Below are 19,380 nucleotides of genomic sequence, written 5' to 3' on the forward strand. Positions count from 1 at the left end.
AGAATTGTTGAATCACTATATTGTACACCTGAAAGTAGAATAACACTGTATGTTAACTATACTGGAAAGGAAGGAAGGAAGGAAGGAAGGAAGGAAGGAAGGAAGGAAGGAAGGAAGGAAGGAAAGGGGGGATGGAGGGAAGGAAAGTAGGAAGGAAGGATTTAGAATAGGATTGCTAGTTGGGTAAAAAAAAAAAAAACTGGTTAATGTCTAGAGGGCAGTAAGACCATAGTCTTCGGGTTATCATTTCTATTACAGACACCTCCATCTTATGATGGTTCAATTTTATGATTTTTTGACTCTATAATGGTATGAAAATAATATGCATTCAGAAGAAATTGTACTTCATTCAGATTTTGAATTTTGATCTTTTCCTAGCCACATGAGATACCAAAAACTCTGTCATGATGCTGGGCAGTGGCAGGCAGCCATGGCTCCCAGTCAGCCACGCCACCATGAAAGTAAACAACTGATAGACTTACAACCTTTCTGTACCCATACCACCATTCTGGTTTTTACTTTTAGTGTAGTATTTGATAATTACATGAGCTACTGAACACTTTCTTAGAGCTTTGTGTTAGATGATTTTAGCCAACTGTAGGCTAATGCCAGTGTCCTGAGCATATTTAAGGTAGGCTAGGTAGGCTAAGCTATGATGTTTGGTAGGTTAGGTATATTAAATGCATTTTTAACCTACTCTATTTTAGACTTATGATGGGTTTATCTGGATGGAATCCTGTCATAAATTGAGAAAGATCTATACACAGAAATATACAAATTAATATTTACTTTAACAGTGTCTGAGCTTTAACCAAATAATAATAAAATTGACGCAAGTGTATTGTTCTAGAGAATTAAATCATCCTTTGGTGAACAGCTAAACAATGCCATTGATGGATGTTGCCCTCTTTTGCCTTATTTCTACGTTTTGGATAATTTTCTTAGAGGGGGTAAGAAAAGTTTCCCAAAGAAGGTAATGTTTAAACTGTGATTAGATGACAAATAGTAATTTGTTATACAAAAGAGCATGCTGGAAGCATTCCAAGTGGAGGGAAATGCATTTTCAAAGTCACAAAAGGAAAAGAAAAGGGACTCATAAGTAAGGACACACATAAGGATGCAAAAACTTGCAAAATAGTGCTAGGAAGGCTAATTAAAGTATTATCTACCTGCAAGCTGTTTTGCCTCTTCTGGTTTTCTCTAGACTGCGGTCAGTGTGATCTTTCCAATGAGCTCACTGTGAGTCTGATCATTTTACCCATCAGCTTATAAAACTCCAATATGTCCCCTTCGTTTACTGAAGAAGATCCAACTTCCATAAGCTGGTTTCTAAGTCCTTTATTTGGACCTTTCTTAACCATCTCTGCTACCTCCACCCTTGGATCCAGTGATACAGCCTTGCTAAATCATTTAGTTCCCTGCCACAGTATCTCATTCCTCTCTTTTCTTCTGTACTATCTTTCTCACATTGTCTGCCTATGTCAGAAATTCTCAGCCTAGGTTGCATGTTAAAATAATTAGAAAACTGAAGAAATACCGATGCCCAGGTTACAACTCCATATCAATTAGAATCAGAATTCCTGGGGACAGATTTCTATCATTGATTTTTGTTAAGTTGCCCAGATAATCTTAATGTGCAGCATAGGTTAAAAGTTAATGATATCAACGGGCAAAGTAGAAAAGGTACCAGGTTCTACGAAATTCTTATCCCTCAAAGCTCTCCTCAAACATTGTATCCTCCATGAATGGTTCCTAACTCTCTGCTCCCACCTCTGTGCAGTTATCCCACTTTCGATACCCCCAAAGCCCTTGTAACATATCTCTTTGCAGTTTGCAATGGTTTATATGTACATATACTTCAGTGACAAGGAATTAAAAACTTCATTATGTCAGAGACCACATGTATTAATTTTTTTTTTTTTTCAGTTTTTATTTATTTTTGGGACAGAGAGAGACAGAGCATGAACGGGGGAGGGGCAGAGAGAGAGGGAGACACAGAATCGGAAACAGGCTCCAGGCTCCGAGCCATCAGCCCAGAGCCTGACGCGGGGCTCAAACTCACGGACCGCGAGATCGTGACCTGGCTGAAGTCGGACGCTTAACCGACTGCGCCACCCAGGCGCCCCATGTATTAATTTTTTAATTTCCACCGACTAGTACCATTTCTTACATATGGAAAGAATTATGTTAATGAAGAATAAATGAATATATAAATGATAAACAAAAGAAGGAGCCGTAAGCCTGTTTTTAACTTTTCACTGAAGAAAAAACATATAGGAGAAAAAGTTCACGTATCATATGTGTACAGCTTTCCGCACTCTCACAAATTAAACACAACCATACAAGTGTCTTCAAATCATTACCAATATCACAAAATCTCCCCCGCCCCCTTGCTTCCTTTCCAGTGCCTACTCTAATGCCCATTCATCCCCAAAGCACCACTATCCTGACTCCTAACACCACAGATTGGTTTTACCTGTTTGCCTACTTTATAAAAGGAACCATCAAGTATGATTCTTTATGTATTCTTTTACATTCAGCATGTGACACTCATCTTTATTGCTGAATATCATGTAGAATATCATGAATAATATTCATCATTATTGCTATATAGTAACACATTATTTGAGTAACAATAAAAGTTACTTATTCCTTGTTGATGGACATTAATTGTTGTGTTTTTTTTAAGTCTATTTATTTAGTTTGAGAGTGTGTGTGTGTGTGCCACCAGAGGAGAGGCAGAGAGAAAGAGAGAGAATCCCAAGCAGGCTTCACTCTGTCAGCACAAGGCTCAACGTGGGGCTCAATCTCATGAACCATGAGATGATGACCTGGCTGAAATCAAGAGTCAGATGCTTAACCACACCATCCAGTAGCTCCAGACATTGATTATTTTCTAACTGTTGCCTATGTGAATAGACTACAATGCTATTCTAGCACATATCTTTTGGTGATCATATGAATGCATATTTTCAGGGTATACACCTAGGATTAGAATGACCAGATCATGGGATACACATGTGCTCACCTTTAATAGATACTGTTAAGCAGTTTGTACCAAATTTATTCTTCAAATTGCAGTATATGAGAGATCCAATCCCCTCATCAACACTTGACATTTTCCATAATTTTTCTTTTAGCCATCTTGATGGTATCTCTTGTGAGTTGTTTACATTATATTGTTTTATTTTATTTTTTCTATTTTATTTAAATCCAAGTTAGTTAACATATAGTGTAATAATGGTTTCAGTAGTAAACTTTAGTGATTCATCACTTATATATAACACCCAGTGCTCACTCCAACAAGTGCCCATCACCCATTTAGCCCATCTCCCCTACCCAACACCCCTCCAGCAACCTTCAGTTTGTTCAGTATATTTAAGAGTCTTTTATGGTTTCCTTCCCTTTATCTTATTTTCCCTTCCCTTCCACTATGTTCATCTGTTTTGTTTCTTGAATTGCACATTGAATGAAATCATACAGTATTTGTCTTTCTCTGACCGACATTTCATTAGCATAATACATTCTAGTTCCATCCACATTATTGCAAATGGCAAGATTTCATTCTTTTTGATCACCAAGTAATATTCCAGTGTGTGTGTGTGTGTGTGTGTGTGTGTATCTCACATCTTCTTTATCCATTCATCAGTCAATGGACATTGGGCTCTTTCCATAATTTGGCTATTATTGTTAATAGTGCTGCTATGAATATGGGGGTGCATGTGCAAATCAGCATTTTTGCATCCTTTGGATAAATGCCTAGTAGTGCATTTCCTGGGTTGTAGGATACCTCTATTTTTAATTTCTTGAGGAACCTCCATACTGTTTTCCAGAGTGGCTGCACCAGTTTGCATTCCCACCAACAGTGCAAAAGGGTTCCACTTTCTCTGCATCCTTGCCAACATCTGTTGTTTCCTGAGTTGTTACTTTTAGCCATTCTGACAGGAATGAGGTGGTATATCATTGTGGTTTTGATTTGTATTTCCCTGATGATGAGTGATGTTGAGCATCTTTTCATCTGTTAGCCTTCTGTACATCTTCTTTGGAAAAGTGTCTGTTCATGTCTTCTGCCCATTTCTTCACTGGATTTTTTGTTTTGGGGTGTTGAGCTTGGGAAGTTCTTTATAGATTTTGGATACTAACCCTTTATCTGATATGTCATTTGCAAATATCTTCTCCCATCCTGTCAGTTGCCTTTTAGTTCTGTGGATTGTTTCCTTCACTGTGCAGAAGTTTTTTGTTTTGTTTTGTTTTGTTTTGTTTTGTTTTTTATCTTGATAATGTCCTAATAGTTCATTTTTTCTTGTTTCCTTTGCCTTCGGAGATGTGTCTAGTAAAAATTTGTGTGGCCACGGTCAAAGAGATAGTTGCCTATTTTCTACAATCGAGCATTTTTCTTTTGCTTACTGCATGTTTAAATATTCTCTTTTGTAAAGTTTTTGCCCACTCTGTCATTGGGTTGTTATAGTTTTCTTGCTAATTTGTGTTATTTCTTTATACATTAAAATATAAGTCCTTTGTTAGATACATGTACTACACATGATTTTTCAGTGTCTAATCATGTCTTTGGATAAACAGTTCTCAGTTTTATTATACTATTGCATCACCATTTTCTTCCATGTTATGGTATTTGATTGCTGTTTCAACTGGTTTACTTACTCCAAAGTCAGAAAGATATTCAGCTATATTTTTCTCTAAATATTTTATTTTATCTTTTACATTTAGACCTGCAGTCTACCTAGAATTTATATATATGGTGTGTGATGCATTTTTTTCACATGGATATCCAATTAATGCAGCACCTATTATCAAAGAAAACACTACATTCCAGTGTTACCTTTGTCATAGATCATTTGGCTATATAAATGTGTGGGTCTGTTCTGGACTCTATCCATTCCAATGGTCAGTCTGTCTATTCTTATACTAATATCTTACACTAATACTAATTCTTATACTAATATCTTATACTAATATCATACTATCTCAATTACTTATTATGTCTTTATAATAAACCTTACATCAGACAATATAAATGCTTTAGCTTTATTCCATTGAAGTTTACCCTAGCCATTCTTAGGTTTTTGTCTTTTCATGTGAATTTTAGAATTAGCTTATGAGATTTAACCTCCCAAAAAGAATCTACTGGCATTTTTTTGATAGTACATTGACTTTATAGATTAATTTGGGAAGAATTAAAGTATTAACAGTATTGAATCTTCTAACCTATGAACATGTCATTTATTTAGACCTTTTTGTTCCCAATATTTTTAAGTTTTCTATGTAGAGATATTACATATATTTTATCATACTTGTTCCCAGCAATAAGTTTGACCATTCAAGCAAAACGCTGTCTACCAGGAAAGCTTATTAGAGACCTAGTGTCCACTATATCAAAATCCCAGACTCCCAGAAGGAAAGCAGATATTCAGACTAAACCACATTATTTGCACAGTTTAGGCATAGTGAATAATTCTTATTATGGTCATTGGAACCCTCCTGAAATCCAAGTTCCCTGGCAATAGCTAAAGATCAAACTTGTTAAATCTTTTCTGCACATATCTTTTAGAATTTTATTTATTGTTTGGTTTTGGCTGGTATATAGGAATATAGTTGATTTTTACATATTGGCATTATATCCAATGACCTTGTTAAATTCACTTATAATAAAGTATGTGTAAATTCTTCCATATTTTCTAATTACAGAATCATATATCTATTGACTTTCTTCTTAATAGAAATATTGAACTCCTTCCCCCAGGATAGACAATTAATACGGTGATTTCATTGAGTTATAATTTTCTATTATTACATAAATACAGTGTGAAATATAACACAAAAAAGAGCCAAATCTTACTTCTTTTAAACTTACAAAAATGGAGAGGTGCCTAGTTGGCTCAGTTGGTTAAGTGTCTGCCTTCGGCTCGGGTCATGATCTCACAGCCGTGAGTTCGGGGCTCGCATCACGCTCTGTGCTGACAGCTTGGAGCCTGGAGCCTGCTTCAGATTCTGTGTCTCCCTCTCTCTGACCCTCCGCCATTCATGCTCTGTCTCTCTCTGTCTCAAAAATAAATAAACATTAAAAAATGTTTTTTAATTTACAAAAATGGAGAAGAAAAAGAGGTATAGACATTCACAAGTTTCAGAAAAACAAGCAGGCCTGTTACAATATAGGATAATAGTATAAGAATATAGTATAATATAATGGTGTAGTACAGTACAGTATGATATATTTTATAATACAGGTATACACACCCATCTAGTATTCCCAATCAGAAACATTTGGGGGGACAATCCTATAGGTAGGGGTGTATGGTTTTCTAATTTGGTTTTGCAATTAGTGATAAAATTATCTCATCCCAGAACAGGTTGAGAAGCTCTGCTCTAGGCAAGAATGGAATGATGAGCCATTTTTCCTATATCCTCTTATTAGTCTCCTCTTATATAATCACTTTATCCTTTCTGTGTAGCTTTTTCTTTACAAAAAGTGTTGGCTTAATATATATTAATTCAGATTCCTTTATGCAAGTGTCATAAGTGTATGTAGCTTAAGCAAAAAGGAAATCTTATTATAAGGAAAATGGTGTCCCACAAAACCTATGAATAAAATTGAAGCTGTGGTTCAGGAAGCCCTCATACCTCTCTGGCCAGCTTCTTAATCTGTCTCTGTAATTTGCTTTCTTCCCTCTCACACTCCACAAAATGTTCTCTCTAGCTCTCTGATGCACATAGCTAAAAACCTGGCCCCCAAAACTTGAGTTGTAGTATTTTACATCTTAAGTCATCGAAGGGATATTCACTTCCTTGGTCTCCCAAATCAGAAAAGATTACAAACAATATATATCTTTATCTAGCACAGACTTTATCTTATAGGTAGCCGTGATGATGATGATAATGATGATGATGATGGTGATGATAATGATGATGATAACCGAAGTGGTTAGAATACGAGGGTACAGCCCATAGTTTTTCATGAATCTCAAAGGCCAAATTCAATTGCTTGCACTCTGATCATTAGTATAGGACCAGGTCCCACCTCTTCATCATCCTAATCATTGATGGAAAAAGAAGATCTTTCACGTGATCAAGGTGAGCTCCATTGGTTTAAGAGCTAAGCCTGGTTGATCCTAGACATGGTTGATGTCCAGATCTACACCTTGGTGCATGCTAGGTACTGAAGTATCCCCACAACTACCACCAAATTCATGTTAAAGCCCTAACTTCCAATGTGACTGTTTTTGAAATAAGGTCATAGGGTGTGGCCCAAATCTGATAGGATTAGTGGCTTTTGAAGAAAAGGAGGAGAGAGAGAGATCTCTCTTTCTCACTTTCTCTCCATGTACACATGCCAAGGAAAGTCCATATGAGGACATAATGAGAAAGCAGCCATCCATGATCCAGGAGAAGAGCTCTCACCAAAAACCAATTTGACTGGAACCTTGAACTTAAACTTCTCCAGAACTGTAAAAACTTTAATTTCTGTTGTGTAAGTCACCTGGTATGTGGTAATGTTATAGCCTGAACTGACTAACACAGTGGACGTAGACAAAGACCAACAAACCTTCCTTGCAAATCTGTCCAACCATATAGTCTAACCCTGTTCCGGTTTCTATTCATTGCCTCTTCCTAGTTTGAGTCTGCTGATTTCATAGTGACGCTATAAGAAGGGCTTACTGTGGCTTAGCCTCCCTCCTCTTAGCCCACTCCTTGAGACCACAGACATTGAACCACTCTGAAAACCCATTCTTTTCATAAACTTTTGTTATCACAAAATTGCTTTGTCTCCTGAGTCCTCCCACTTGGGGAATCATTAAATTCCTGAGGCCTCCACCTTTTCTCCAGTTTATCATTCCAAGTCTCCAGGCCTACATCTGCATATCTGTCCACATCTGCTAGACTTCAAACCCCTGCCTCTGCAAGACCAACATGATCTGTGCATGTAAACAGTATGCCTCACAATAACCAGTCATGAAGGGTGGATGGAGCACCAGCTCTTCTGTTGAGGTCAAAAGGATCAGGACAGGAAGAAAGAGGTCAGTTTCCAGACAAGTCAACCATTACAGAGCCTGGAAAATTTATGAAGTCTGGTCTGCCATTAGCTTACTGTAGTTTATTTTTTCCCCCTTTCTGCCTACCTAAGACCCTTAAACTCCTCACTTTTCACATATCTGGAGGCTAATCCCATGTAAGAAACACTTAGAAAAACAAGTATGACAGCTCTGCTTGAGGCCCAGAAAGAAGGCTCTTTCTAAAAGGGGCCCTTTGGTTGTTTTCCCAGGTAAGATGTTTAAGACTTGATCCCTGTTGCCTGAATTCCTTTCTCACCACACCCAAGGTCATTTTAATGAAAATTCCAAAGTCCAAGCCAAGAGGATAGAATTGCTCTTAATCCTTCAGCAGTGCCGTCATTTGATCCCTAGACCCACTGGGGTGATTATTGTGTGTCTGCAGAGTACAGCTAAGCAGACAGAAGAAGGAAGTGGCCACTACTGCACGAGGCCAGTTTCCAACCTTTATTTCTGTGTTGGTGTGCTATTGTTAATTCCTCTAGTTCCAATGGCTTATAGCCCTCCCACCAGGCTTTCTCCCTATCGCCTCAAGATAATGCTGTCATAACTGTTCTTCACCTTTTGGAGAAGTTCACAAATTCACTGATATTTTTAAAATAGTATTCATTTTATTAAGAAAGTTGAATCAAAATGTAATTTATTTCCCAGTTTTCTCATACTCAGAGGAGGTTAAGTTTTGTGTGAAATTATACTTCTTGACATCCTTAGGTCTATGACTTAGCCTTTCATTAGAATGTTGAAAAATCATGTTGTATAAGGAAATGGAAAATGAAGGAAACAGCTCGGATGCTTTTTTTATTTTTTTAATTTGTTTTCATTTTCTTTCTCACTTCCTGAGTGATGGGGGAATGAAAGGGCTGACGACCAAATGTCTGGGATGTTCTGGGACCTCTCTGTCCCCTGAGCCAAATATGCATACATTCTCCAGTGCTGCAAGGACTAATCATCAATCTCAGTAGTTCCTAACTAATGACCAGACTGAGTGGCAGCCCCCAACTTCCTGTCATGCTGAACTTTGGAAGCCACTGATCGTTGGCCTGGCCAACCTGCCGCCAGCCCCTAGCAAACCAGCCGAAGTGATCTGTTTTGGTATTTTTTTGTCTCTGTGATTAAGGGGGTATATCCTTCCCTACAACTGGCTGAACAGAAGGGAGCCAGAGGAGCTCTGCTTCAGAGTGTAAGATGGACTCCTTTCTTTCCAAGCCTTAGAGGCAAACATGTCCAGGGAGCATCCTTCTCACAGAAGAAAATTTCCTTCTACTAAAAACTCAGGCTAAAATGGTTAGAAGCTTTAAGAGAGTATTGGACACTGAAAATCTAAGTGAAGATAAATTTGAAGATTGATCATGTAAGTGATGTCTTAAACTTTCTCATTTTTTTCCCACCACATACAAAAGTGCTTCAGGAAGATAAAAGTGAAGCTAATTAGAATGACTTAATCTCTTCCTCCTTCCCCCAGCCCTCAGAATTTTCTTCCCCCAAGTATTGTTCAGGGAGGCAAGGGGAGGTTAGGCAGTAAGTGGCTGTAACAGCCCTAACAGCCTAGGAGAATGCTGAGCCCCTACTATTCCTCATGACTCATCTACCAAGAGTCCTCTGGAGTTTTGACTTTCAAAAGGCACAGTTAAACATAACAGGAGTTTACTTCAAGCTGCTATGGATGGTGTGTTTGAACTTCTTGATTTACTAAGAGATATCCCTGACTTCCTTAAGGGAAAATGAGAATTTTTTTAATTCCATTCTAATTCTTTCAGGAAAAAAAATAATAAAGAAAAACAGTTTCATTTAGAAGGCCTATCAAGAACACAAAAGATGACTATTCCAGAAGTCACTCTATAAACTTCATTACCTGTCCCCTTGCCTCAATCTGTGCCTGTGTATGCACAAGGGACAGTGAGGTCACATGAATTATACTCCTGTTACAGCTTTTCAGAAAAGTCAAAATAATCCTCTCCATATAATTGTTGACATCATAAATAACCTCTTAAATAAACCAATAAAATGTGTTAACATTCCTTGACAGTTTTCAAATCCTACATTAACTTATCTGGCCCTCCAAACACCCTGTGAGATAGAATTTTACTTTCCTCCTTTTACCAGACAGGGAACTGATGTTCAAGAGGGCAAGAAAGATTAGAAAATGGGGTAGCAGCCAGAACCAGGGCTTCTGATTCTGAAATCACTGTCGGGTTCTGGTCATACATCCGTGTCCACTCACAAGCCATTTGGCCCTGGGTACATTGGACAATGATCTAGGTTAAGATTCCTTTACTGCAAAAAGGGGGAGAAGGAGAAAGAGATAAAGATTGGCCCACTTGATGTTTACAATTTCTTTGTGTCCACAGTTCAATAAATCTAAGAACCTTCTCAGGATACTTCACTGGCCGTAGCCTCATCTCAAGTTTTTCTAGAACAACCAGTAATGACTGTTCACTTTTTTTGTGTAAGCAAGAGGTCAACTAAAGTCAGCATAACCTTTGAGATTTCCATCAAGTTGGCAGATTCACTCCAAGCGGGCAGGCTGTTACCCTTTCCAAGATCTCTGCAGGTCTGTGGGGTTTATACCTCATGGTCTACATCAATTTTCTCATCCCCACTCAATCTTGAATACACTGTGACCTCTAGCAGCTGTTATTTCCATTTTTTTCCAATAGAGATTCAGATGTAAGCCACTGACCCCTCTCTGCAATTCCTCTCCCTACAGATACCACTCACAGAAGGATAGTCACTGGAGGATCTATCTATCCAGCAGAGTCCAACAAAGGAGGTGGCATCACAGCACTTCACATTAATATCCATGGTGACATAAGCACTTCTTAGAAGTACTCTGCTACTTTACCCCACATAGCATTCTGAAGAGACCAGCCATCTTGCTGCTCAGAACTTCTCAGACCACCACAGTCAGGGGAGGGGAATGAGGGGCTGGCCTTTTCATTCAAAGGGCCCAGCAAGAAGTTTTCTAAGCAAGAAGCCATCACCTCCAGTCAGCAAGTGCTCCCCTCCTATTGGGGCAGATGTAGCTGTAATCAGTTGTGTTTTTAAATAGCAGTTTTTCCCCTTCGCCACACTGATGTCAACTACTGTGGTAGAGCAGAGAGAACATTTGGGCTGCAGTCCAGTTCTGCTTTTGCACCTGGATCTTAGTTTCCCTGTTTGAAGAAGAAGGGGCTCAGAAGAGAATGGATTATATTTTTTCTAAATGTTTTCTTTATTTTTGAGAGAGAGAGAGAGAGAGAGCACAAGGGGGGGGAGGGGCAGAGAGAAAGAAGGGGACAGAGGATCCAAAGCAGACTCCTCTCCGTGCTGACAGCAGCAAGCCTGATGTGGGGCTCAAACCCACAAACCGAACAGTGAAATCATGACCCAGTCAAAGTCAGACGCTCAACTGACTGAGCCACCCAGGAGCCCCCAGAAAAGAATGGATTCTTAACTTTGTTTATAAAGACTTCTTATTATTCCCCACCAAACTTGAGACCACTGGAGAAGGATGCAATGCTGGCCACGGGCTGCAGGTGACAGCACAGCTACTGAGAGAGCAAGAACAGGAGAGCACAGTTGCTCAGCAAAAGGAAGCCAGGAATGGCAGTGCGCCTGACTGGAGTCAGAGAGCCCTGCCCTACTCTTAACTCTACAGCCCTCGCAGAAGTGTTGATTTTAGTCAAGTTGCCTACTCTGTTTAGATCTCATTTTATTCATGTGTATAAAAATCTCTAATTTCTGTCCCATCTATCTCACAGGGTTAAATGTGACTGAAATGAGGTGATGTGTGTGAAATCTAATAAAACGTTATGTAAAATGTGTAACATTTACTATCAGCTGGCAGGCACTCCCACTTCACTGGCCAGCAACATCAAGGAGCCATTCAGTGTAAACAGTTCATCCAGTGTAGATTTTGTTGAACGGGTCACAGATCCTGCTGACCAGCATTGCTTTGTGTCAGTTTTCTAAAACATGAACATCTAAGAAAAGGCAGGTGATCCTGTATAATGGCTGTGGGTAAAATTTGATCGCAACTGTCTTTTGTGTTGAAATATTGGCACCAGGAGGCTGTGTCAGCATCATACTTCATATATATTTTTTGTGAAACGCATATGAGGGGGTGGAGAAGGAACATAGTATTCCCCCCCTATATTTTATTTTCAAAGAACATAGAATTTATAGCATTATTATTATTATTATTATGGTATTGGTACCAATTTTTTTTATCATGCTTGTCATTATTATTGTGATAAACAGTTTATTTGCCTTTCTGGCCATTAGCCTAGATACTCTAAAGCCTCATCCTTTGAGATCAAAAGAAGACTTATGAGATATTAAAAACTGTTGTAATTAATTATATTAATTTGGGCTACCAGTTGCATCATTCCAAAGTTGTATAAATTAAGCCCACAAATATCATAGCTTTGGAAAATAAAGAAATAGAAATTAGATTTTGAACACAGGGATTTCAGAGAAAAGAATAATGGGATTAAGGCTCAAACCTACAGCCAAATTAGGAAAATAAGCACTCTCCACCTAACAATTTACTTTCTGGAGGTCCAAAGGAACATAAATATTTTGAATTATATACATCATGTTACATTTTAGCAATTTTTTTGCTTTTCTTTTTAAATATAGACTATGTGGAATTTTTACTGGAATTATAAAATTTCTACATGCTTATTTCTATAAAAGATAGATAAAGAGAATAAAATCTATCCCTGAGAGGTAATCACAGTACAACTACATGAAGTGAAGAAAAGGCTCTTGGGGCGCCTGGGTGGCTCAGTCGGTTAAGCGGCCGACTTCGGCTCAGGTCATGATCTCGCGGTCGGTGAGTTCGAGCCCCGCGTCAGGCACTGTGCTGACAGCTCAGAGCCTGGAGCCTATTTCCGATTCTGTGTCTCCCTCTCTCTCTCTGACCCTCCCCCATTCATGCTCTGTCTCTCTCTGTCTCAAAAATAAATAAACGTTAAAAAAAATTAAAAAAAAAAAAGAAAAGGCTCTTGAACACTCAGAGCAAGCAGCACTCAAAACTGCCAGGATTCTGTGCTTCCTTGTTCCCTTTGGGTTATTCTGGATTTGAGAGCCTGCCCTGTGGAAGGGGTGTTGAGTCTGACACTGCGCTAACCCAGAGGGTGGAAACAAGACCCAGCACTGACTGAAAGCACAGATGCAGGAAGTGTGACCCTTCCTGGGAGCTGTGCTGCGCAAAGCGCCCTCTCACGCTGCGCAGCACCAAACGCACCCAGGCAGACGCTCATTTTCTGAAACCCAAATGCAGAGTGAGCATGAATGTTGCACATCACTCCACTTGGATAAGTGCTGCCCCAGCAACTCTGAGCACTGTTCATGAAGCCTGCTCTGCATTCCAGAAAACCCAAAAATTAGAGCCCCGATAAGATAACCAGGTAATTAATGAGGCAATTGCCCCTTCCTGCTACATGCAGTATTTATTTTTTAATATAAATTTCTCATCATCTTAAGCAATAGCACACTCTCTTCCTGTAATCCTTAATAACTTGGCCAAACGAAGCAGTACAAACATATGATTCACATTTTTGTGTGTCTAATTTTTTTTTTTTTTTCAGTTTTTAGATTACACAAAACGATCTGGTAAATATATTCAGCCTTTTGGGGTTTTGGTTTTTCTTTGCTTTGTTTTGCTCCCCTCTCCCCACCTTTTTTTAAAGAACGGATTTTATCTTCTAGTTTTCTAATCAGCTTTTTTTTTTTTCAGGTTATAGTAAGTGAACATTTTTCATGTTATCGAATATTAATTTACTATCGTGAATGTTTAAACAATTTTACTGCAGGATTATTTTTCAATAAAATTGCATGTGGAGGTCAATATATAAAAAATAAATAAGAGGTACCCGGGTGGCTCAGTTGGTTAAGCATCCGACTTCAGCCAGGTCATGATCTCATGCTTTGTGAGTTCCAGCCCCACATCAGGCTCTGGCTGACAGTGTGGAGCAGGCTTCAGATCCTCTGTCTCCCTTGCTGTCTGCCCCTCCCCCCCCTTCTCTCTCTCTCTTTCAAATAAATAAACATTAAAAAAATCTCTTAAAAAATAGATAAAACCTGGGGTGCCTGGGTGGCTCAGTGGTTTAGCATCCAACTTCGGGTCAGGTCATGATCTCCTGAGTTTGAGCCCTGCATCAGGCTCTGTGCTGACAGCTGGGAGCCTGGAGCCTGCTTCAGATTCTGTGTCTCCCTCTCTCTCTGCCCCTCCCCTGCTCATGCTGTGTCTCTCTCTGTCTCTCAAAAATAAATAAACATTAAAAAATGTTTTAAAAAGATAACAGTTAAGCTATATGAATATAACATTATAGGGATGGCCTATAACCTACCCATGGGTCCCACCCCTTCCTCTTAACTCATAAATTGCCCAGGGGAGACAATAGAACATAAGTCCAAAAAGAGCCACTTCTGCTGCATCATTTCTTATGAACATATGGCATTATATATTGCTTACTATTCTATCAAAATACGTTCTTATACATTTTTTAGCCTCGTTGGGTAATTATTTAGATGGCCAGAAGGGAAATCGTTAAGCTGAGAATTTCATATTAGGCAAAATCATTAATGACCCAACTAGCAATGGGCAGGCACAATGTACAAACACTTATTCTTACAATTTGAGATTCTAAACCTTGTCAGAGAGTTCATGTATGCCAAATTGTTATGTAATCATTGAAATAACAAAGTTTGGAAGCACTGAGAAGATAGATAAAGCAATTTGAGATTATTTTGTTTTTGCCTGATCAGGGCAATCCATCTTTGAATTACCTATATGGCCACTCAAAGCATAATTTCCCAATGAAACTGTTTCTCAGCATATTATCTCCAATGGCACCCTGGCCTTTATCCTGATCACTGTTCCATTCGAAAATAATGAGCATCCTAAAGGACCATGGTTTCCCTACAGAACATCTTAGTTAAAAAGTCTATGCAATTGATTATAACCAAGTTTCACCAGCACTCCAAATTGTATAGACAGTGCCATGTTCTGAAAGAGAATTTTCTGAAAGACTATCATTTCAGCAGGCTAAAAATTCAGAAGATTTCTGCCATAGTAGATATCAGGGATTCACGCAAGTAGGTGGAAAAGAACATGAAATGTTTGTGTTCTAATAGACATTTGACCTGTAGTGGGAAGAATTTTCTAGGCTTCAAATCCAGTGCGACCAGACTCGCTGCCCACCTTTTATGGGCAGAAGCTCTATCATTTGTTTTCCAGGAAAAACAATGTGTGTGCATATGCATGTAGTGCTAAACAATAAATCTCTTATTCTTTCATAACCTTTCTGCCCCTTTTACGAAAAAGAATGATGTCAGGCCTCTGTTGATATGTACCTCAATTTCTAATCAAACAAAATATATGTATCTAGCACATTCATATCTATATCAGACCGTAAAAGTGTTATCTATCATCCATGCATTTGATTAAGAATACAACAGCAACAGAAGTATTCAGCGAACTCTCTGTTAAACAAGAAAATCCATGACAGACCACGGATGTGCTATGAGAAAGTGAAAGAGGGATTAAGAAATCAAGAGAGAAAATTAGGCAATGGGAATGAGAAGAGAAAAAAGAAATGAAAGTAGGTAAAAGTATGGAAAGCAAGAAAGAAGTAAAAGTGTTCTTCAGAAGACTTGAGTAGAAGTTTAAAGCATGGACACTAAGGTTGATTATGGAAAAGCTGCTTTACCTTTGTCCCAATTTCTTCGTCCATAAAATGTATCTCACATTTAACCCTATTCCCAGGCGTAAATGAGGAAATGCAGGTACAGCACTTAGCAAGGTAGTCAATGAAGTAAATGTTCAATACATGTTAGCTATTAGCATGAGTTAGTGTAACTGGCAGTATTATAATAACATATTATTTATAGAACTTATCTTACTATTTTAACATTATTTCATCTTTCATCTTCTAAAAATCAATTACTCAAAGTGCCAAATCTTGTGATTCTTCCTTTTAAAAAAATTTTTAAGGCTGGTCATAAGGTTTATGTTTCATATTGGTCATAAGGAAAATGTTTTAATATAAGGAATACTAGAAAAGATTAGTAACAGTCAAACCAGTTCATAAAGTATAATAGTTAGTGATCTGTAACCAAAATCTTTAAATCAAATTGTTCTTGTATAAATAAAACTGAGATCAGTTTCTTGTTTTTTTAATCCCCTGTCCAAAGATGGTTTGAATGTCCCAGAATTCTAGGAAAATTCTAAATCTTTCCACAAAGTTTATACTCCTCCCCAACTCTTCTTCTTCTCCTTCCTACTTTTAGTATTCTAAAAATCATTCACAAAATCTCATTGTACACAAGTGTTTATCTTAAAAGGGAACAACTTAATCATTCTTTCAGAGAAGTTATCATCTTTAAATTGAAATTTACGTCTATATTTTAACCTGATATTTTTAGTAACAGTGAGCTCTGAAGACAGAAGCTATATTTATTACTTTCATATCCATCACAATAACCATTTCAAACCTGTCCATGGAGCAGAAAATCAATTAATATGAATTAATGAATAATGTGTTTACCAAAGAGAAGAGGACGAGAAGCAGAGGTTAATTTCAAAGGTCAACCAATTTCAGATTCCTAATGAGAATTCAGTCTTTTGGGCTTCACCTTTTACACTATGATTAAAATGCCAAGTACAAGCTGAACAGTCTGTTAACCATCTGAAAAGAAAATATATTACCATGATTGTACAGGGAAACTGGAAGCGATTTTCTCTTGGGTTGGAGGTTTAAGCAAACAGGAAGCCCTGTTTAGGATTTGTCTTCATCATCTTTCATCACAAGTCAGCCTGACTTCCTGATAAAGAAATGTGCTTTCAGATACTTAACCAAACTGGACAGAAATGCCAACCCAACGATCCAACTTCAAATTCAAACTTGCAACTTCTGAACACCCCATCTCCATCAGATCACAGGTCTCTAAGTAAAGTTTTGCCTCTTAATTTCTATGAGAAGTGGGCAGAAAATGAGTCTTTGTTGGTATCTAACCTCATAATTAAAGGATTTCATTTTTTTTCTGCCACAGAACATCAGGAGGGTATGAGAAACAAACCACGTAATAGGGAAGAATAATAATCACAGACCCCTTAAAGTTTTTTCTTCATAACATTAATAGGGCAGTTCCTATAGCTGCTTAAAAAACTATTACTTAGGAAATGAAACTTTAAACACTTTCTATCTAAATCTTATAGTAATTTCCAGATGGAAAATGCATAATACCTCACAATTTGTCTCTAATACATACACCTAATATATACTTGTCGAAGCTATTAATTTCTCTTCAAACTTCAAGTTCCATGAAACTTTTTAGGTTAAACTACCATTGCTAAAACAACAAACACATCAGTTTTCAGTGAAAACTTAAAGATTTTTAATTCAAATAAATAGTTTTCTACAAAAAGCTCAACACGAATTGATAATTCTACATGAAGAAGCTAATGCCAAAAATTTGAGTCTGAAGTTCCAGGGGATACAAACTATAAAATGACTAGTATTTTGTCTAATATGAAGTAAAGAAAAATGCAAAATTAGAACTCTTGTTACTCTAAAAATTATATTGAATTATCAATTCACACAGTAGATTTTTATCCATTGGGACTAAATATATCTATTGTTTCACTTGATGAAAAATATTTTAAAATGGATTGTAAAATATATTCTCAGTAATATTTCCAAAAATTATTTATTCCAAAATTCCATTCTCATAGTATTTTTGAAAACTTTAAATTAATATGAGAAAGGGAGAGGTAATTGTAAGGCAGAGACAAAAACCAAGAGCAGATTCATCAAATATGATTTCTACTGGACTTATACCAATAAACATCTGTGATTTAAATATATCTTCAATTAAATTCTAGAAATCACTGGTTAATGTTGAAGCCCAGAAGAAGACAATGTAGACAACTACCACATCACAAACATTCCAGATGTTTCTTGAGCCCAGTTTGCTCCGCACTCACCAGCCTACAACAACCACCATTCAATCTTTTTTACTGCCTTTCAGAATCACATATTTAATATTCATGTCTAAAAAACAAAAGAGGCAAAGTAGAAAGAGGAAAATAAACTTGAACAAAGACATATAGCTTGTTTTCTGTCCAAGAAAATAAAATGTGCATTTGTTGAGAAACACATGAATGAATTTCCTTAGAATGATGCAACCCCTCCAAAAAACTCACAGGAGTCATCACCATGGGTGGTAGGATGCTGAATTTCCCATCGGAAACGGACTCAGGTAATTACTTGTTTGTTTTGTACTAAGAGCATTCTATTATGTGCCTACGGGTTTCTTCTATGAGGAAATCTGCTGCATGGCCCATTTTATTTCAGGCATTACATAGGCATTTGCCTCCCGTGTTTAGAAAGTCCATCATCTTAATAAGTTATGTAGAACAAATGACTAAACAGTAAATACATGCTGTTGGCAAACAAGCTATATTACAGCATAAGAAAAAAATACACAAATAATGTAAAGATATGAATCCAAGTTAGAAAGCATAGTCACTTCTGGAATAAGACCACAAATCGGAGAAGGGTTAGATTATCCGGCTGGTTAAGTTGTCTGGAAGGAATTTCAATGCTGAGGCCACTATTAGACAAGCCCCATGAAAGGAAGTAAGAATTACTTCATCACTGTCTCCATCCCCACAGATCCCAGTGAGGTCAGTTTAAGAGTTCTGTAAATGACCCCAACTTGTATACACTGCATCACACACCATGCTCCATGCTGGGGGTACAGAATTGAATACTATCTGGTCCTTGCTGTCATAGAATTTAGTTCAGCAGAAAAAAGCATACCCATAAACAGATCATTCCAAATTAAGAAACGACATCATGACAAAGCTAGTCACAGCATACAGTGGCATCCTAGGGAAAGAAGGGCATTTGGTCCAGTATAAAGAAGTGAAAGGCTGTCCTGGAAGGCTTCCCAGCAGAGACAGTCCCTGACCTGAGCTTTGAAAGATGGGTGGGGTCTTGTATTCAGCAAGGTGAAGATGGGCAGAGGAACATTCCAAATTACAACAGGTGTGAGCAAAGACACATATGTTCAAAGCAGGGTGGGATGTACCAGCAATTGCAAGCCATTTAGTATTACCACGGTATAAATTTTTAATTATACCAGGGTATACATTTTAAAAGCTAAGGCTGAAGAGGCTACAAGGACCCAGGCCTTGGAAAACACATCCACCATGTTGAAGAGCTTAGATATTATCCAGTGAGTACTGGGAAGTACCTGAAAAGCAAAACTTCTCCAATCCCTTTGCTGTCCTTCTCTTGCCACCAGCACACAAGATAGTCATGAG

General features: G+C 37.8%; 1 long non-coding RNA gene across 1 annotated transcript in view; it reads right to left on the reverse strand.

Annotated features, from left to right (window-relative positions):
* Window positions 1-19,380, reverse strand: part of LOC147581779 (uncharacterized) — a 107,287-nt gene that overhangs the window by 35,758 nt on the left and 52,149 nt on the right. Inside the window, exon 3 of the long non-coding RNA XR_015250242.1 lies at window positions 5,870-6,054. This is a non-coding gene — a long non-coding RNA (uncharacterized LOC147581779). The remainder of the gene's footprint in view (window positions 1-5,869; window positions 6,055-19,380) is intronic.

Source organism: Puma concolor, chromosome B1 (assembly GCF_028749965.1).
Source record: "Puma concolor isolate L17-30 chromosome B1, mPumCon1.1.hap2, whole genome shotgun sequence".
Lineage (NCBI taxonomy): Eukaryota > Metazoa > Chordata > Mammalia > Carnivora > Felidae > Puma > Puma concolor.